Genomic DNA, 17,132 nt, shown 5'->3' on the forward strand with positions numbered 1-17,132 from the left:
GCCACAAATACGCTGCGGAATTCCAGCGTATTTGCGGTTGACGGCTTGATAACTAGAGGCCATAGTGTCATCCTGATACTTCACACATTAAGGTAAGGTTTATTGTTATAATTTATTTTTTTCTCTGTCTCAGATTTTATAGCTTCCCATAGTAGTTCTGCTGTTCCAGTCAGTAAAAAGTTATATTTGTCTGCACCTCCATGCTTCCTCTTCAGTCTTTACCTTGCTTTGCTCCTGTTGGCTGCCCTGAATCTCTTTAACCAGCTAATCTCACACCAGAATCACATTCCAAAGTATATTAAATTAATCCACAGTGGAGGAATTTATATATTTATTTACTTATTATTACTGCTTGCTTATGTCCAGTTTCACATATTTCAAGTTATTTCAATTTTTTTTTGGATGATCCATTGCTGGGGCCAATAATTTAAAAAAAAAATTTGATTTGTTTGTTTTTTGGGATGTTGGGGTGGAGAGTGAAATTGCATGGGGGGGGCGAAGAAAATGTTTGCCCAGGGTCCAGTCAATATTAAAGATGGCCCTGTCTCTAAGTATTATTTTCTGCCCTTGACCATAAAAGAGTTAAACATAATGGACAATATTACGAGTGGAGCTCGAGCAATAAGGGGTTTATCGCTAGTGTTTGCACTTGTTGGGTTTACCGCTAATATTACAAGTTGAATGTAAACGTGATCGCTTGAGCGCAATCAGGATTTATGCTAGAGTGATTACAGCGTCCTCGGAGCTCTAGATAACGTGTTTTGTGCAACTTGTTTGGTTTGCAAAACAATCAAAAATAGATGGCAAAGTAAAGTTACACTCATAATAACATAAACATTATTGCACACAAAAGTTATAAAGGCTCAAAGTTATGAGGTCTCAGGTGTTAGAAAAAAGAAGGCAAAGGGCTTTAACGTTGAGATAAATACATATACATTGCTAAATATGGATATGTGTATGTGTGTGTATATGTGTATGTATATATATATATATATATATATATATATATATATATATATGTATTTATGTGTGTACAGATGTATTTATATGTGCACATATGTATTTACAGACACAAATACATATATAAATACATCTGTACACACACACAGGACAAAGCAAAAAGACATGACTGGATGAAGCCTTTAAATATAAAATGAGACTTGACTCAAAGCTTCAATATACTAATAAAATTTCATTTCTATGAAAATGCATATTATACATAAAAACGTCAAAGTTAAAAAATCTAAATACTTGCACTTGTTATAAAATGAAAAACAGAATGTCCGTCCTAAACGAGCAGTAGGTAAGACGTACGCAAGTAGCCGGCCAGCTGATACACACACTTCTCACTACGCGTTCAAGATCAACACCTCTTCGTCAGGTGATCAGTAGAAAGTAGACTGTCCCTTTAAACATACATTCTGGGTGGTTGGAGGAGGTACTGACCAAACTAAGGTCTGAGGGAGACTTTGGGCCAGCAGTCCTGAACTTGTATTTTTGTGCCAGCAGCCTTGACAATCACATAGTATTCTGGGTCAGTTCTGAAATATAGTCAAAACAGAAAGAGAAGCAGTCTGCCAGGAACAAACAGCAGCAACAATAGCTTGTTCTATGGCCCGGTTACAACCTGGAAGTAGCTTCTTTCTGCCCAATTGTGCTTTTCACAGAGGAAAACTTTCCTGTAGTATATCAGTCTGATCCCACCGACAAGATCAGTCCAGCCCCAAAATACCAAGCAATTCTCCTCTGAACAAGGAAAAGGCAACCCCAGATGATCGTTTTGGCCTCCTGTGGGCACACACACATGGTTTAATTTGCACACACACAATAATTAGCAAGTGCTGCAGATTTACAGTGTATTTTTAACAAATAGAGCTCTAATGACAACAGTGTTCATGCTGCTACAAAGACAAGCAGCCCTTATACATTAAAAAAATCTACCTGATGACTTGTGGCTCCTACATCAATTCCAGCCTCTTTCAGGGTATTGCAGTGATACCTCGATATTGAGGCATCGTGCAATACCCTTTTTTTTAACAACCGATGCAGTGAGAGAAAAAATGCAATTTTATAGTAAACTGGGTACTGGCAGACAGCTGCCAGTACCCAAGATGGCGGCAAATAGGTAGAGGGGGAGGGTTAGAGAGCTGTTTGGGGGGGATCAGGGAGGTTGCGGGCTAAAGGGGATCCTACACTGCAGAATATATATTTTTTTTAAAAAGCCTTTTATTTTAGTACTGGCAGACTTTCTGCCACTGTATAAGATGGTGGTGACAATTGTGGGGTGGGGTAGGGAAGATAGCTGTTTGAGAGGGGTCAAGGAAGGATCAGGGGTGGGATGTGTCAGTTGGGAGGCTGATCCCTACACTAAAGCTAAAATTAACCCTCTACCTTATTAACCCCTTCTCTACTGGGCATAATACAAGTGTGGTGTGCAGCGACATTTAGTGGCCTTCTAATTACAAAAAAGCAATGCCAAAGTCATATATGTCTGCTATTTCTAAACAAAGGGGATCCCAGAGAAGCATTTACAACCATTTGTGCCATAATTGCACAAGCTGTTTGTAAATAATTTCAGTGAGAAACCTAGTTTGTGAAAAAGTGGGGGGAAATGGTGGCATGAAATATACCAAAATTGGCATAGATCAATACTTTGGGTTGTCTACTAAAAAAAAATATATATATATATATATATATATATATATATATATATATATATATATATATGTGTGTGTGTGAAGGGTTATTCAGTGACAGATATCACTGTTACAGTGTTACAATGTAACTATTGCTAATTTTGAAAGAAAATGCTTTGGGAATAGCAAAGTTCTACTTGTACTTATCGCCCTGTAACTTGCAAAAAAAAGTAACGAACATGTAAACATTGGGTATTTCTAAACTCAGGACAAAATTTAGAAACTATTTAACATGGGTGTTTTTTGGCGGTTGTAGATGTGTAACAGATTTTGGGGGTCAAAGTTAGAAAAAGTGTGGGGGGGTTTCAATTTTGTTCATCATATTTTTCAATTTTGTTTATAGTAAATTATAAAATATTATGAAAATAATGGTATCTTTAATTTAATGGCAAGAAAAATGGTATATAATATGTGTGGGTACAGTAAATGAGTAAGAGGATAATTACAGCTAAACATAAACACAGCAGAAATTTTAAAATATCCCTGGTCCTTAACGGTAAGAAAATTGAAAAGTGGTCCAGTCACTAAAAGGTTAATAAAGGAAGAAAATGTTACATGAAGTGCTGTGGTTATAGGTTAATAACTGTCATTAAATTCATCATCTATTTTCCCACTGCGTTGCACATCACATGGCCACAGTTTTGGTATAAATACATCAGAACAACCTTCCTACTATCAGTTTCTGTGGGCAAAACATCACCAGCACTGAACCATCAAAGACTAGAAAAAGTTGCTTGGTCTGACGAATCAAAGTTCCTAGTGCGTGATGTTGATGGCAGGCTCGGAATTTGGTGAAACAGCATGAATCCATGGACCTGTCATGTCTGAAAAATGTGCAAGGTGGTGGTGGCGGTGTTATGGTATGGGGAATGCTTTCCTGGCACACATTGGGTCCATTGATACCCCTAGATTCCAGTGACGTGCGGTGAGGTCAGAGGCTGGTGAGGCACTGGCACATATATGAACTCAATAGAGTTAGCTTAAATGTAATATTAAATTGGCAGGTTGCACAATGATGATTAGCAATCTTTACAACACAAGCATACAGGTAAGAAACTAATTCAAATCTAGTAATATAGGCAAATGCAGTTCCACTATTTATACTCATTCAACACAAATGGTGTACAGAAATACACCAGCCTCAAATAGGTGTATTTGGGGCTGGAGGGCTTTAAGTTTTATCCTAGCAATATTTTTTATTAATGGCTTTCATTGTAGGTAAACTATTTCCACATGCCTATATACAATGAAACAGGTTTTTTACCATCTTTTCAACATTTATGAGATGTCCAGAATTTGTGTCTGAGGTGTCCTTAAAGGGACATAAAGCACAACATTTTTCTTTCATGATTCAGGTAGAGAATACAATTTTAAACAACATTCCAATTTAGTTCTATTATCGAATTTGTTTTATTCTTTAGATATCCTTTGTTGAAGAAACAGCAATGCACATGGGTGAGCCAATCACATTAGGTATCTATGTTCAGCCACCAATCACTCTCTCTCTCACACTCTCTCTCACACATTCTTTCTCTCTTTTACACACTCTCTCTCACACTCGCTCTCACACTCGCTCACACACTCGCTCTCACACTTGCTCTCTCTCACACACTCTCTCACACTCACACACACTCTCTCTCGCACACACTCTCTCACGCACACTCTCTCTCTCACTCTCTCTCTCACTCTCTCACTCTCTCTTTCTCGCGCTCTCTCTTTCTCACTCTCTCTTTCCTGCTCTTTCCCTCTCTCTCTTTCTCGGTCTCTCTATCTCTCTCGCTCTCTCTCTCTTTCTCGCTCTCTCTTTCTTGCTCTCTCTCTTTCTCGCTCTTTCTCTTTCTTTCTTTCTCTCTCACTTCTCTTTCTCTCTCACTTCTCTTTCTCACTTTCTCTCTCACTTATCTTTCTCTCTCTTCTTCTCTCTCTCTTCTTCTTCTCTCTCACAATATATAAAGGGCTGAAACACATCACTTACTACTACAACTAACATCACTCTGGCAGCCAAAAGGGTTAATAGGTGAAAAAAACTAAACAAGCACTGAAAATAATGATTTATATAGGCAGGGTAATCAGTGACATTAGACCCCCCCCCCCCCCCCCCCGCACTGATTTTTAATCACAAATCACTAGGAGCAGTAGAGCACATTGCCAGAGAGCATTTGCCAGCAGTATAAAGATAGAGTTGTGCTGCCCCATCACCCATCCTGAATTCAGAGCAATTGCCAATTTTAAAAGAATGTGCAGGGTGGGTCAGATGGAGGGCACACTGCTTCCAAGAAGCACTTAAATGGTACAAGTTTTTTAACCTAGTCCCTCCTAGCAGCAATAATACAAGTCAGGCAAGTGTTATCTACTTACAAACATCCTGCAGTCAGATGGTGTACACCATGCTGCAGACAGTGTATATACAGCAGCTCTCCCGGAAGTAAACAGCACACAGAGGGAAGAAGGAAAAGTCAAAGCAGCTTTTGAGGGCACTATGCTAGCGTGGCTCAGGATACTCTCAGCTCCAGCAGGTATGTAGCCCATTCACACCCACTTCTGTCCTACCCTGCAGCCAATTACCAATCACAAGCACGACACAGCCAATGGAACAGCCAATAGAATGCAAGCTCAATCCTATTGGCTGATTGTCTAAGGGATGCCATCTTGGATGACGTTACTTAAAGGTAACTTCATTCGTTGTTAGTCCGTCGGATGAAGAGGATGCTCCGCGTTGGATGTCTTGAAGATGGAGCCGCTCTGCGTTGGATGGATGAAGATAGAAGATGCCGTCTGGATGAAGACTTCTGCCCATCTGGAGGACCACTTCGCCCTGCTTGGATGAAGACTTCTCCCGGCTTCGTTGAGGACTTCGGCCCGGTTGGATGAAGACTTTTGCCGCTTCCTTGAGGATGGATGTTGGATCTTCAGAACAGTAAGTCGATCTTCAGGGGGTTAGTGTTAGGTTTTTTTAAGGGTCTATTGGGTGGGTTGTATTTTTAGGTTAGGGACTTTGGGCCGCAAAAGAGCTAACTGCCCTTTTATGGGCAATGCCCATCCAAATGCCCTTTTCAGGGCAATGGAGAGCTTAGGTTTTTTTAGATCGTATTTTATTTGGGGGTTGGTTGTGTGGGTGGTGGGTTTTACTGTTGGGGGTTGTTTGTATTTTTTTTTACAGGTAAAAGAGCTGATTACTTTGGGGCAATGCCCCGCAAAAGGCCCTTTTAAGGGCTATTGGTAGTTTAGTTAAGGCTAGGGGGTTTTTTTTATTTTGGGGGGGCTTTTTTATTTTGATAGGGCTATTAGATTAGGTGTAATTAGTTTAAATATCTTGTAATTTGTTTATTATTTTCTGTAATTTAGTGGGTTTTTTTGTACTTTAGCTAATTTAATTTAATTTAGCTAATTGTATTTAATTTAGGGAATTGTATTTAATTTAGTTAATTTATTTAATTATAGTGCAGTGTTAGGTGTTCTTGTAACTTAGGTTAGGTTTTATTTTACAGGTACTTTTGTATTTATTTTAGCTAGATAGTTATTAAATAGTTAATAACTATTTAATAACTATTCTACCTCATTAAAATAAATACAAACTTGCCTGTAAAATAAAAATAAACCCTAAGCTAGATCCAATGTAACTATTAGTTATATTGTAGCTAGCTTAGGGTTTATTTTATAGGTAAGTATTTAGTTTTAAATAGGAATAATTTAGCTAATTATAGTAATTTTATTTAGATTTATTTAAATTATATTTGTTAGGTGGTGTTAGGGTTAGAATTAGGTTTAGGGGTTAATACATTTAGTATATTGGCAGCGATGTTGGGGGCAGCAGATTAGGGGTTAATAAATGTAGGTAGGTGGCGGCAATATTAGGGATGGCAGATTAGGGGTTAATAATATTTAACTAATGTTTGCGAGGCGGGAGTGCGCGGTTTAGGGGTTAATATGATTATTATCGTGGCGGCGATGTTGGGGCGGCAGATTAGGGGTTAATAAGTGTAGGTAGGTGGCAGCGACATTGGGGGCAGCTGATTAGGGGTTAGTAAATATAATTTAGGTGTCGGCGATGTTGGGGGCAGCAGATTAGGGGTTCATAAGTATAATGTAGGTGGCGGCGGTGTCCGGAGCGACAGATTAGGGGTTAATAAATATAATGTAGGTGTCGACAATGTCGGGGGTGGCAGATTAGGGGTTAATAAGTGTAAGATTACAACAGTCAATTTACAGAAATATACAACATTGATTTTAAAAGTAACTGTGACTCAATATATGTTGTCTACCTTTTAGAATGTGGGTGTGGCCTTCTATATGTAGGTCGCACAAAAAGGAAAATAAGACGGAGGACCAATGAACATTTATACAACATTAAAGAAAAATTTGATAATCATAGTGTTCCAAAACATTTTTTAGACTGTCATGGAAGTAACCCAAGTTCCTTAAAAGTACAAGTAATAGATTATGTCCCACATACGAAACCTAATAGACTACTGGAACTTAGGAAGTTAGAGACCAAGTGGCTTTACAAGTTAAAAACATTGCAACCGCTAGGATTAAATATAGATATAGACGTGGCAGCTTTTTTATAAAAGTTTTTTCTATATAATAAGTTTTTAACATTTTATCATTTAGGGAACTAATCAAATCAAATGAACTAATAATTGTGGGTAAATCAACACGTGTAGTGAGATCACAGTGTATATTCATAGTCCTGATCAATTTTCAAGAATCAAACTGTCGGCTAGATTTGGAGTTTTGTCGGTAACGACCCGAAAAACTAACGCCCGCGTTTTACTGGCCGCACCATAAAAATAACTCTGGTATCGAGAGTCCACATAAAGGCTGCGTTAGGCTCCAAAAAAGGAGCATAGAGCATTTTTAACGCAGCTTCAACTCTCGATACCAGAGTTTCTTAAGGACGCGGCTAGCCTCAAAAACGTGCTCGTGCACGATTCTCCCATAGGAAACAATGGGGCTGTTTGAGCTGAAAAAAAACCTAACACCTGCAAAAAAGCCGCGTTCAGCTCCTAACGCAGCCCCATTGTTTGCTATGCGGTAACCCTTCCGACGTCTGCACTTAACACTCTAACATGTACCCCGAGTCTAAACTACCCTAACCTTACACTTATTAACCCCTAATCTGCCGCCCCCCGCTATCGCTGACCCCTGCATATTATTATTAACCCCTAATCTGCCGCTCCGTAAACCGCCGCTACTTACATTATCCCTATGTACCCCTAATCTGCTGCCCTAACATCGCCGACCCCTATATTTATTAACCCCTAATCTGCCCCCCACAACGTCGCCTCCACCTGCCTACACTTATTAACCCCTAATCTGCCGACCGGACCGCACCGCTATTATAATAAAGTTATTAACCCCTAATCCGCCTCACTAACCCTATCATAAATAGTATTAACCCCTAATCTGCCCTCCCTAACATCGCCGACACCTAACTTCAATTATTAACCCCTAATCTGCCGACCGAATCTCGCCGCTATTCTAATAAATGTATTAACCCCTAAAGCTAAGTCTAACCCTAATACTAACACCCCCCTAAATTAAATATAATTTAAATCTAACGAAATTAATTAACTCTTATTAAATAAATTATTCCTATTTAAAGCTAAATACTTACCTGTAAAATAAATCCTAATATAGCTACAATATAAATTATAATTATATTATAGCTATTTTAGGATTTATATTTATTTTACAGGTAACTTTGTATTTATTTTAACCAGGTACAATAGCTATTAAATAGTTAAGAACTATTTAATAGCTAAAATAGTTAAAATAATTAAAAACTTACCTGTAAAAGAAATCCTAACCTAAGTTACAAATAAATCTAACACTAGACTATCAATAAATTAATTAAATAAACTACCTACAATTACCTACAATTAACCTGATCGGAACAGCCAATAGAATGCGAGCTCAATCTGATTGGCTGATTGGATCAGCCAATCGGATTGAACTTGATTCTGATTGGCTGATTCCATCAGCCAATCAGAATATTCCTACCTTAATTCCGATTGGCTGATAGAATCCTATCAGCCAATCGGAATTCGAGGGACGCCATCTTGGATGACGTCCCTTAAAGGAACCGTCATTCTGCAGTTGGACGTCGCCGGAAGAAGATGGGTCCGCGGTGGAGGTCTTCAGGATGGAGCCGGTCGTCATCGGATGAAGATAGAAGATGCCGCTTGGATCAAGATGGTTGCCGGTCCGGATCGCCTCTTCTTCCCGGATAGGATGAAGACTTTGGAGCCTCTTCTGGACCTCTTCAGGCACTGGATGATGGATCGCCAACCCCCGCTTGGGTTGGATGAAGATTTTGGAGCCAGGACGGATCGGTGATACCTGGTGAGGTGAAGACAAGGTAGGATGATCTTCAGGGGCTTAGTGTTAGGTTTATTTAAGGGGGGTTTGGGTTAGATTAGGGGTATGTGGGTGGTGGGTTATAATGTTGGGGGGGGTATTGTATGGTTTTTTTTTACAGGCAAAAGAGCTGAACTTCTTGGGGCATGCCCCGCAAAGGGCCCTGTTCAGGGCTGGTAAGGTAAAAGAGCTTTTAACTTTAGTAATTTAGAATAGGGTAGGGCATTTTTTATTTTGGGGGGCTTTGTTGTTTTATTAGGGGGCTTAGAGTAGGTGTAATTAGTTTAAAATTGTTGTAATATTTTTCTTATGTTTGTAGATATTTTTTTATTTTTTGTAACTTAGTTCTTTTTTATTTTTTGTACTTTAACTAGTTTATTTAATTGTATTTATTTGTAGCAATTGTATTTAATTAATTTATTGATAGTGTAGTGTTAGGTTAATTGTAGGTAATTGTAGGTAGTTTATTTAATTAATTTATTGATAGTATAGTGTTAGTTTTAATTGTAACTTAGTTTAGGATTTCTTTTACAGGTAAATTTGTAATTATTTTAACTATTTTAGCTATTAAATAGTTCTTAACTATTTAATAGCTATTGTACCTGGTTAAAATAAATACAAAGTTACCTGTAAAATAAATATAAATCCTAAAATAGCTATAATATAAATATAATTTATATTGTAGCTATATTAGGATTTATTTTACAGGTAAGTATTTAGCTTTAAATAGGAATAATTTATTTAATAAGAGTTAATGTATTTAGTTAGATTTAAATTATATTTAATTTAGGGGGGTGTTAGTGTTACGGTTAGACTTAGCTTTAGGGGTTAATACATTTATTAGAATAGCGGTGAGCTCCGGTCGGCAGATTAGGAGTTAATAATTGAAGTTAGGTGTCGGCGATGTTAGGGAGGGCAGATTAGGGGTTCATACTATTTATTATAGGGTTAGTGAGGCGGATTAGGGGTTAATAACTTTATTATAGTAGCGCTCAGGTCCGCTCGGCAGATTAGGGGTTAATAAGTGTAGGTAGCTGGCGGAGACGTTGTGGGGGGCAGATTAGGGGTTAATAAATATAATACAGGGGTCGGCGGTGTTAGGGGCAGCAGATTAGGGGTACATAGGGATAATGTAGCTGGCGGCGGCGTGCGGACGGCAGATTAGGGGTTAATAAGTGTAGGTAGCTGGCGGCGACGTTGTGGGGGGCAGATTAGGGGTTAATAAATATAATACAGGGGTCGGCGGTGTTAGGGGCAGCAGATTAGGGGTACATAAGGATAACGTAGGTGGCAGTCGGCAGATTAGGGGTTAAAAAAAATTAATCGAGTGGCGGCGATGTGGGGGGACCTCGGTTTAGGGGTACATAGGTAGTTTATGGGTGTTAGTGTACTTTAGAGTACAGTAGTTAAGAGCTTTATGAACCGGCGTTAGCCCAGAAAGCTCTTAACTACTGACTTTTTTCCTGCGGCTGGAGTTTTGTCGTTAGATGTCTAGCGCTCACTTCAGAAACGACTCTAAATACCGGAGTTAGGAAGATCTCATTGAAAAGATAGGATACGCAATTGACGTAAGGGGATCTGCGGTATGGAAAAGTCGCGGCTGAAAAGTGAGCGTTAGACCCTATTTTGAGTGACTCTAAATACCGGCGGTAGCCTAAAACCAGCGTTAGGAGCCGCTAACGCTGGTTTTCACGGCTACCGCCAAACTCCAAATCTAGGTCTGTGTCTTTCTAATCCATTCAAATAGGGCGTGTTTTTATTTTCCTTATTTTATTTTATTCTATTAATTGATCTCATAAAATGTTTTTAGAGTGTCTTATTTATTATTAACACATTGACTGTTGATATCACTTTTAATGGTTTTTAATGGATTTTATTATATTTTCCGTTTCTTCTAATAATATCTTCAGTATGTCACCCTTCTAGCATAGTGTAAGATCAATTAGGTTTAATATATGAGCCCCTCATAGGTGTTTTTTAAAAAACTGTATATAAATAACTCTTTCCCCCCACGAACGTAATTTGAGCCAATAAGAATGTGTAGTGGACACTTTATTGCATCCATTGTATTTATATGAATTAGGATTTTTATGGCCTGTTTTTTATAGTTTTTATAGTTGGGATAGATTGTTACTGAATTTTCAATTAAACTTTCTATACATGTTTGGATGAATTTCTATATTTTTTGCATATGTCACTTTATTATATAGCTTATTGTAAACATATGAACACTTTGGCTTACTCCCAAACTTTGTTAGCATTGTCAAGCCGATATAGGATATTGTTTACGAATCCATTTGTCATTTTCCAAATGTTTATTTGACATGAATTTCTGATGCTAAATCCTATTGTTAAGTGCACTTGCTAATCTAATTTTATAGCGATCTGCATATATGAACATTTGACATTTCGGCTGCTTTCTCTGTAGCAACATTTGATTGTAGGACATTGTGTATACACACCCCTTTTCACCATTGGCCGATGAGCACACACCTTCATTTTGATTGGTCAATTCGCCTTTAAAGTAAAAAGGCACCTCTTGAGAACTATACATTACAATTTTGCCTTTGAAAAAGCCCGACCGGAGTTGGGGGAAACGTGTCAGGCCAGCTGTTACATTGTATCAGTGGGAGAGCAGCAAGAAGCTTTTTGAGTGCACGAGCTTGCCACATAGCTGCTTTTTTGCAGGTGTTAGACTTTTTCTCAGCCGGCTCTCCCCATTGATTCCTATGGGGAAATCGTGCATGAGCACGTACGACCATCTCACTGCTGACTTAAGCAGCGCTGGTATTGGAGTGCGGTACGAAGCACAATTTTGCTCAACGCTCACTTCTTGCCTTTTAACGCCGGGTTTGAAAAACCCGTAATACCAGCGCTGCAGGTAAGTCAGCGGTGAGAAAAAACTGCTCATTGACACCGCATAGCCTCTAACGCAAAACTCGTAATCTAGCCGTTAATTTGTAAAAGGCATATAAGCTAAGGAGCCAGACAATTTTTGGTTTAGAACCCTGGATAGCACTTGTTTATTGGTGGGTAAATTTATCCACCAATCAGTAAGAACAACCCAGGTTGTTCACAAAAATGGGCCGGCATCTAAACTTCCATCCTTGCTTTTCAAATAAAGATACCAAGAGAATGAAGAAAATTTTAAAAATGGAGTAAATTAGAAAGTTGCTTAAAATTGTATGCTCTATCTGAATCACATAAGAAAAAATTTGGGTTCAGTGTCCCTTTAATAGTGTCTTGTAAAACTCTGATAAAGAGTAATTCCCTGTTTTAAACAACACGTGATATTCCGAAAGAAGATAAATTCCAAAACCCTGGGTCTTTTCTTTGTAAACTATCTATATAATGTGTCATTTGTAAATAGGCATACAAATTAGTTTTAGGGATACCAGATTTACCATGCAATTCTTGAAAAGACCTTACTGTGTGTGACAACGGATCCAACACGTCTTCCACCATTCTAATTCCAAGATCCTTCCAAATAAGAAAAGGAGTCATTACCCGCAGGAAAATCCCTATTCCCAACTAATGGAAGTGAAAGGTGTTTCTATTTGAACGCAGTCTATATGAATCTAGGTTTAATTCTACTGGATTGTGATCTGATATTGATATATCACGTATTTTGTCCTGTTTAACCTGAGCAATTAAAGATTCCGAGATTAGAAATAAGTCTATTCGAGATAGAGAAGATTTAGCTTTGGCTCCATATATCACACAAAGCAAGGTCTGAGGAAGGCTTATCAAAAACTGTGTTTTCAAATCTGCCCTTATATTTTAGCTGTCTATCATTTATAGCCTCTTTGTGCAGCCACCTCCTATCAAGTGTAGGCCTTGGTGTTAGGTTAAAGTTACCTCCTAGTACAATTCTAGTTCCCATATAATGTACCAATGCTTGGATCAAAGTATCCCAGAAAACCGTTATTTTGTGATTGGGGCATAAATATTACAAAGAGTATAGGCAGTGGAATTAATTTTTACCTGCAATATTAAATATCTCCCCTCACCATCAATATGTGAACTTACAGTGTCTACAGTCAGACATTTTCCAAATAATATAGCTATACCTCTGCTAGAGCTAGTATGGGACAAATATAAAATCAACCCTACCCAGTCTTTTTTTAATTTGAAATGCTCAATGTCTGTGAGATGTGTTTATTGGAGAAATGCAATGTCAGTTTCCAAACCTCATAAATGAGAGATAATTGATTTTATTTTTATGGGGGAATTAATCCCTCAAACTTTACACATAATAAGTTTAAGTGAAATATCTATAAGGGAGATACTGGGGATAGGTGCAGAGATCCGAAGGGAAAAGAAAGAAGAAGAAATACATTAAAAAACCCACAACACATTTTACATATAGGGGCCGATTTATCAATGTGCAGGCGGGCATGATCCGCTATAGCGGATTATCTCCGCCCCACATCGATAAATGCAGACAGCATACACTGTCAGCATTTATCATTGCACAAGCTTGTGCAATGCGGCCCCCTGCAGATTCGTGGCTAGCAGGGGGTGTCAATCATCCTGATCGTATTCGATCGGGATGATTGCTATCTGCCACCTCAGAGGTGGCGGATGAGTTAAGAAGCAGCGGTCGTTCTTAACTTTGACAGATTAATATTTCTTAACATTGACAGATTGATAAATCGGCCCCATAGAGTATAAGCATGAATTAAATAGACAACCTAGACATATTATGAAAGGTGATCTTAATATTATTATTTCAACACACGTGGATTTGACTAAATATTATGCACAATGTCCTCAACCTAAGCATATTTGTTATTTTTACTTGGTTTGATATGTTATTATGTCCTTATTACAAGCAATAGCCTTGCAGTTAGCTACAATAAATATAGGTAAACAGAATATAACATAATGATGTAGATACCATGAGTTCATTTCAGGTATACATAAATGCTTACTTTTGGATATTTGCCATATATGTATAAGTATGAACAGTGTTACTTTCAATAATATAATTATCAATTTTAAGGATAATAAAGAAGCCTCAAAAATATACCAGCAAGTTAAAAATATTACACTCAAAATTTAGTCACATATGCAACAAGTAGATTGGTACAGGTAGAAACAAATAAATATACAAAATTATACTCAGCATTATGAAAGTATAAAATAGCATTATCAACGTAAACATATCAATATCCAAACATGTAAAATTAACTTAACAACCTTAAAGGACCAGTCAACACATTAGATTTGCATAATCAACAAATGCAAGATAACAAGACAATGCAATAGCACTTAGTCTGAACTTCCAATGAGTAGTAGATTTTTTTTATAACAATTTTTAAAGTTATGTATATTTCCACTTCCCTTGTACCATGTGATAGCAATCAGCCAATCACAAATGCATATACGTATAGGCTGTGAATTATTGCACATGCTCAGTAGGATCTGGTGACTCAAAAACTATAAATATAAAAGAATGTGCACATTTTTTTAATGGAAGTAAATTGGAAAGTTGTTACATACTGTATCTGAATCATCAAAATTTAATTTAACCTGAGTGTCCCTTTAACAAGAGTTAACTGGAAAAAAAATCTTAATAATCTTCTGTGTAGTTTTTATAATCAGCAATTTAAAATAGATCAGATCTATAGGAACATAAAACTTTGTGTGCTATGATTCCCCACCAACTGTGTGGTTAATCAGAGCCTAGGGATTACATTTTCACACTGTATTATTAAAGCAGTCTGTAATAGCCAAGAGCTTCTAAACAGTAATAACAAGAATTCTTGTGTAATCACTTTATTGTAAGTAAAAAAAGCAAAATATATGAGGAAAAAAATAATCTGAGGCTATAGTTGCTCAAAGTAGTCAGGGGAAGCTCTTCTTCAAGTTAAAAAAAGATGAAGAAGTCTCACTGGATAAAATAAACGATTCTTTATTTGGCATCAAAAGTTTAAAAATGATTTATTCTGGAACCATCACTGATTACAGGTTACAAGGTGCATAAGAGGGCGTAGCACCAACTGGTTGACATGTTTCGGCGTAAAGCCGTAATCATAACCTAAGGTGCTACACTTTACAAGGTGTTTAAAAAGGATTGACTAACGTTCTAATTGGTTAAAAACAATCATTGATTTGGAACGACCTCAAAGCACAGCACAGGAATGAAAGTTAACCCATAAGACTACTGCAGCTAGAAAATAATACTTTATTTAATGAAATAATATGTCTGTAAATATATATATACACATATAAAAAATATCCATCTTTAGACACGTATATGAATGTATCTCTATGTTAAAGAGATGGGAAAGTCACAATTAAACTTGCATGATTCAGATAGAGCATGTCATTTTAAGACACTTTTAAAATCACATCTTCAACCCCTATTCCGAAAAAAGTTGGGACAGTATGGAAAATACAAACAAACAAACACAACTTACTATACTATACTGAAAACACATTATTAACATATTATTTGATGTTTTACTAATTTAATGTATTTTTGAAAATATACGCTTATTTCAAATCTGATGACTGCAACACACTCAAAAAAAGTTGGGACAGTCAAATTTTTATGACTGTGTAACATCACCTTTACTTTTAATAATACTTATTCAGTGTTTGGGCACTGAAGATACCAGTTGGTTAAGTTTAGCAAGCAGAATTTTCCCCCATTCATCCATTATGCATGTCTTCAGCTGTGCAACTGTATGGGCCCTTTGTTGCCTTATTTGCGCTTCATAATGCACCACATATTCTCAATCGGAAACAGGTCAGGACTGCAAGCAGGCCATGCTAGCACCCGCAATCTCTGTTTACGCAACCATGCGCTTGTAATCTTGGCAGTATGTGGTTTGGCGTTTTCCTGCTGGAAAATGCAGGGACATCCCTGGAAAAGACTACGTCTGGATGGCAGCATATGTTGCTCAAAAATGTATACATATCTTTCTGCATAAATGATGCCCTCACAGATGTGCAAGTTACCCATGCCATGGGCACTGACACACCCCCATACCATGACAGACGCTGGATTTTGGACCTGACACTGATAACAGCTTTGATGGTCCTTTTCCTCTTTGGCTCTGAGAACACAAGGGCACTTCTGGACAGTGTTGATATATGGCTTCTGCTTTGCATAGTAAAGCCTTAACTTGCATCTGTGGATAACGCTGTGAATGGTGTTGACTAAGGTTTACCAAAACATTACCAAGACCATGTCAGGATACCATTACAGACTCATGAAGGTTTTTGAAACAGTGACGTCTAAATTATCGGAGATCACACGCATTCAGAAGTGGTTTTCGCCCTTGCCCTTTACGCACCGAGATTTGACTGTATTCCTTGAATCTTTTAATTATATTGTGCACTGCAAAAGGTAAAATGCCTAAAATCCTACTAATTTGTCTTTGGGGAATGTTGGATGCATCTGTTGGCAGATTGGGGAGCCTCGACCCATCCTTGCTCTTAAAGGACTAGGCCATTTTTGGAGGCTCCTTATATACTATGATTACACGATTGCTTTACCTGTTTCACATCACCTTCTTATTTCAACTTGTCACATCGCTATTAGTCCTAAATTGCACCTGTGCCATTTTTGGGGGGAATGTGTTTTCAATATAGTACAGGATGAATTTAATTTTCAAATGAATCTTTTTCTTTTTTTTTTTTGCATTTTCCATACTGTCCCAATTGGAATAGGGTTGTATTTTCAAATGTGCTTTGTTCTTTTGGTATCCCTTGTTAAAAATGAATACACACATATCCTACCCTAGTGTCAGCTATTCTGTGATTGGTGCCTGTACACATTTGTCTGTTGTGATTGGCTAACTAGATGTGTTCAGCCAACTTTATACTTCAAAGTATTTGAAAGATTTTTAATGTCAAAGTAGAAATTTGTAGAACACCACTCCTGGCTCTACTGAGCGGCTCTGGTCTTTTCAGAAGCGCATCACGGCACGCTGTCAAGTCACAGCCGGCCTGATTGCACTATTAAACTCAATGTAGCTCGCTCCCGCTACCAGACCAGAGCGGGAGCGAGCTACTTTGGGTTTAATGGTGCGATCGGGCTGGCTGTGACTAGACAGCATGCTG

The sequence above is a fragment of the Bombina bombina genome, chromosome 1 (genome assembly GCF_027579735.1).
Source record: "Bombina bombina isolate aBomBom1 chromosome 1, aBomBom1.pri, whole genome shotgun sequence".
Taxonomy (NCBI): domain Eukaryota; kingdom Metazoa; phylum Chordata; class Amphibia; order Anura; family Bombinatoridae; genus Bombina; species Bombina bombina.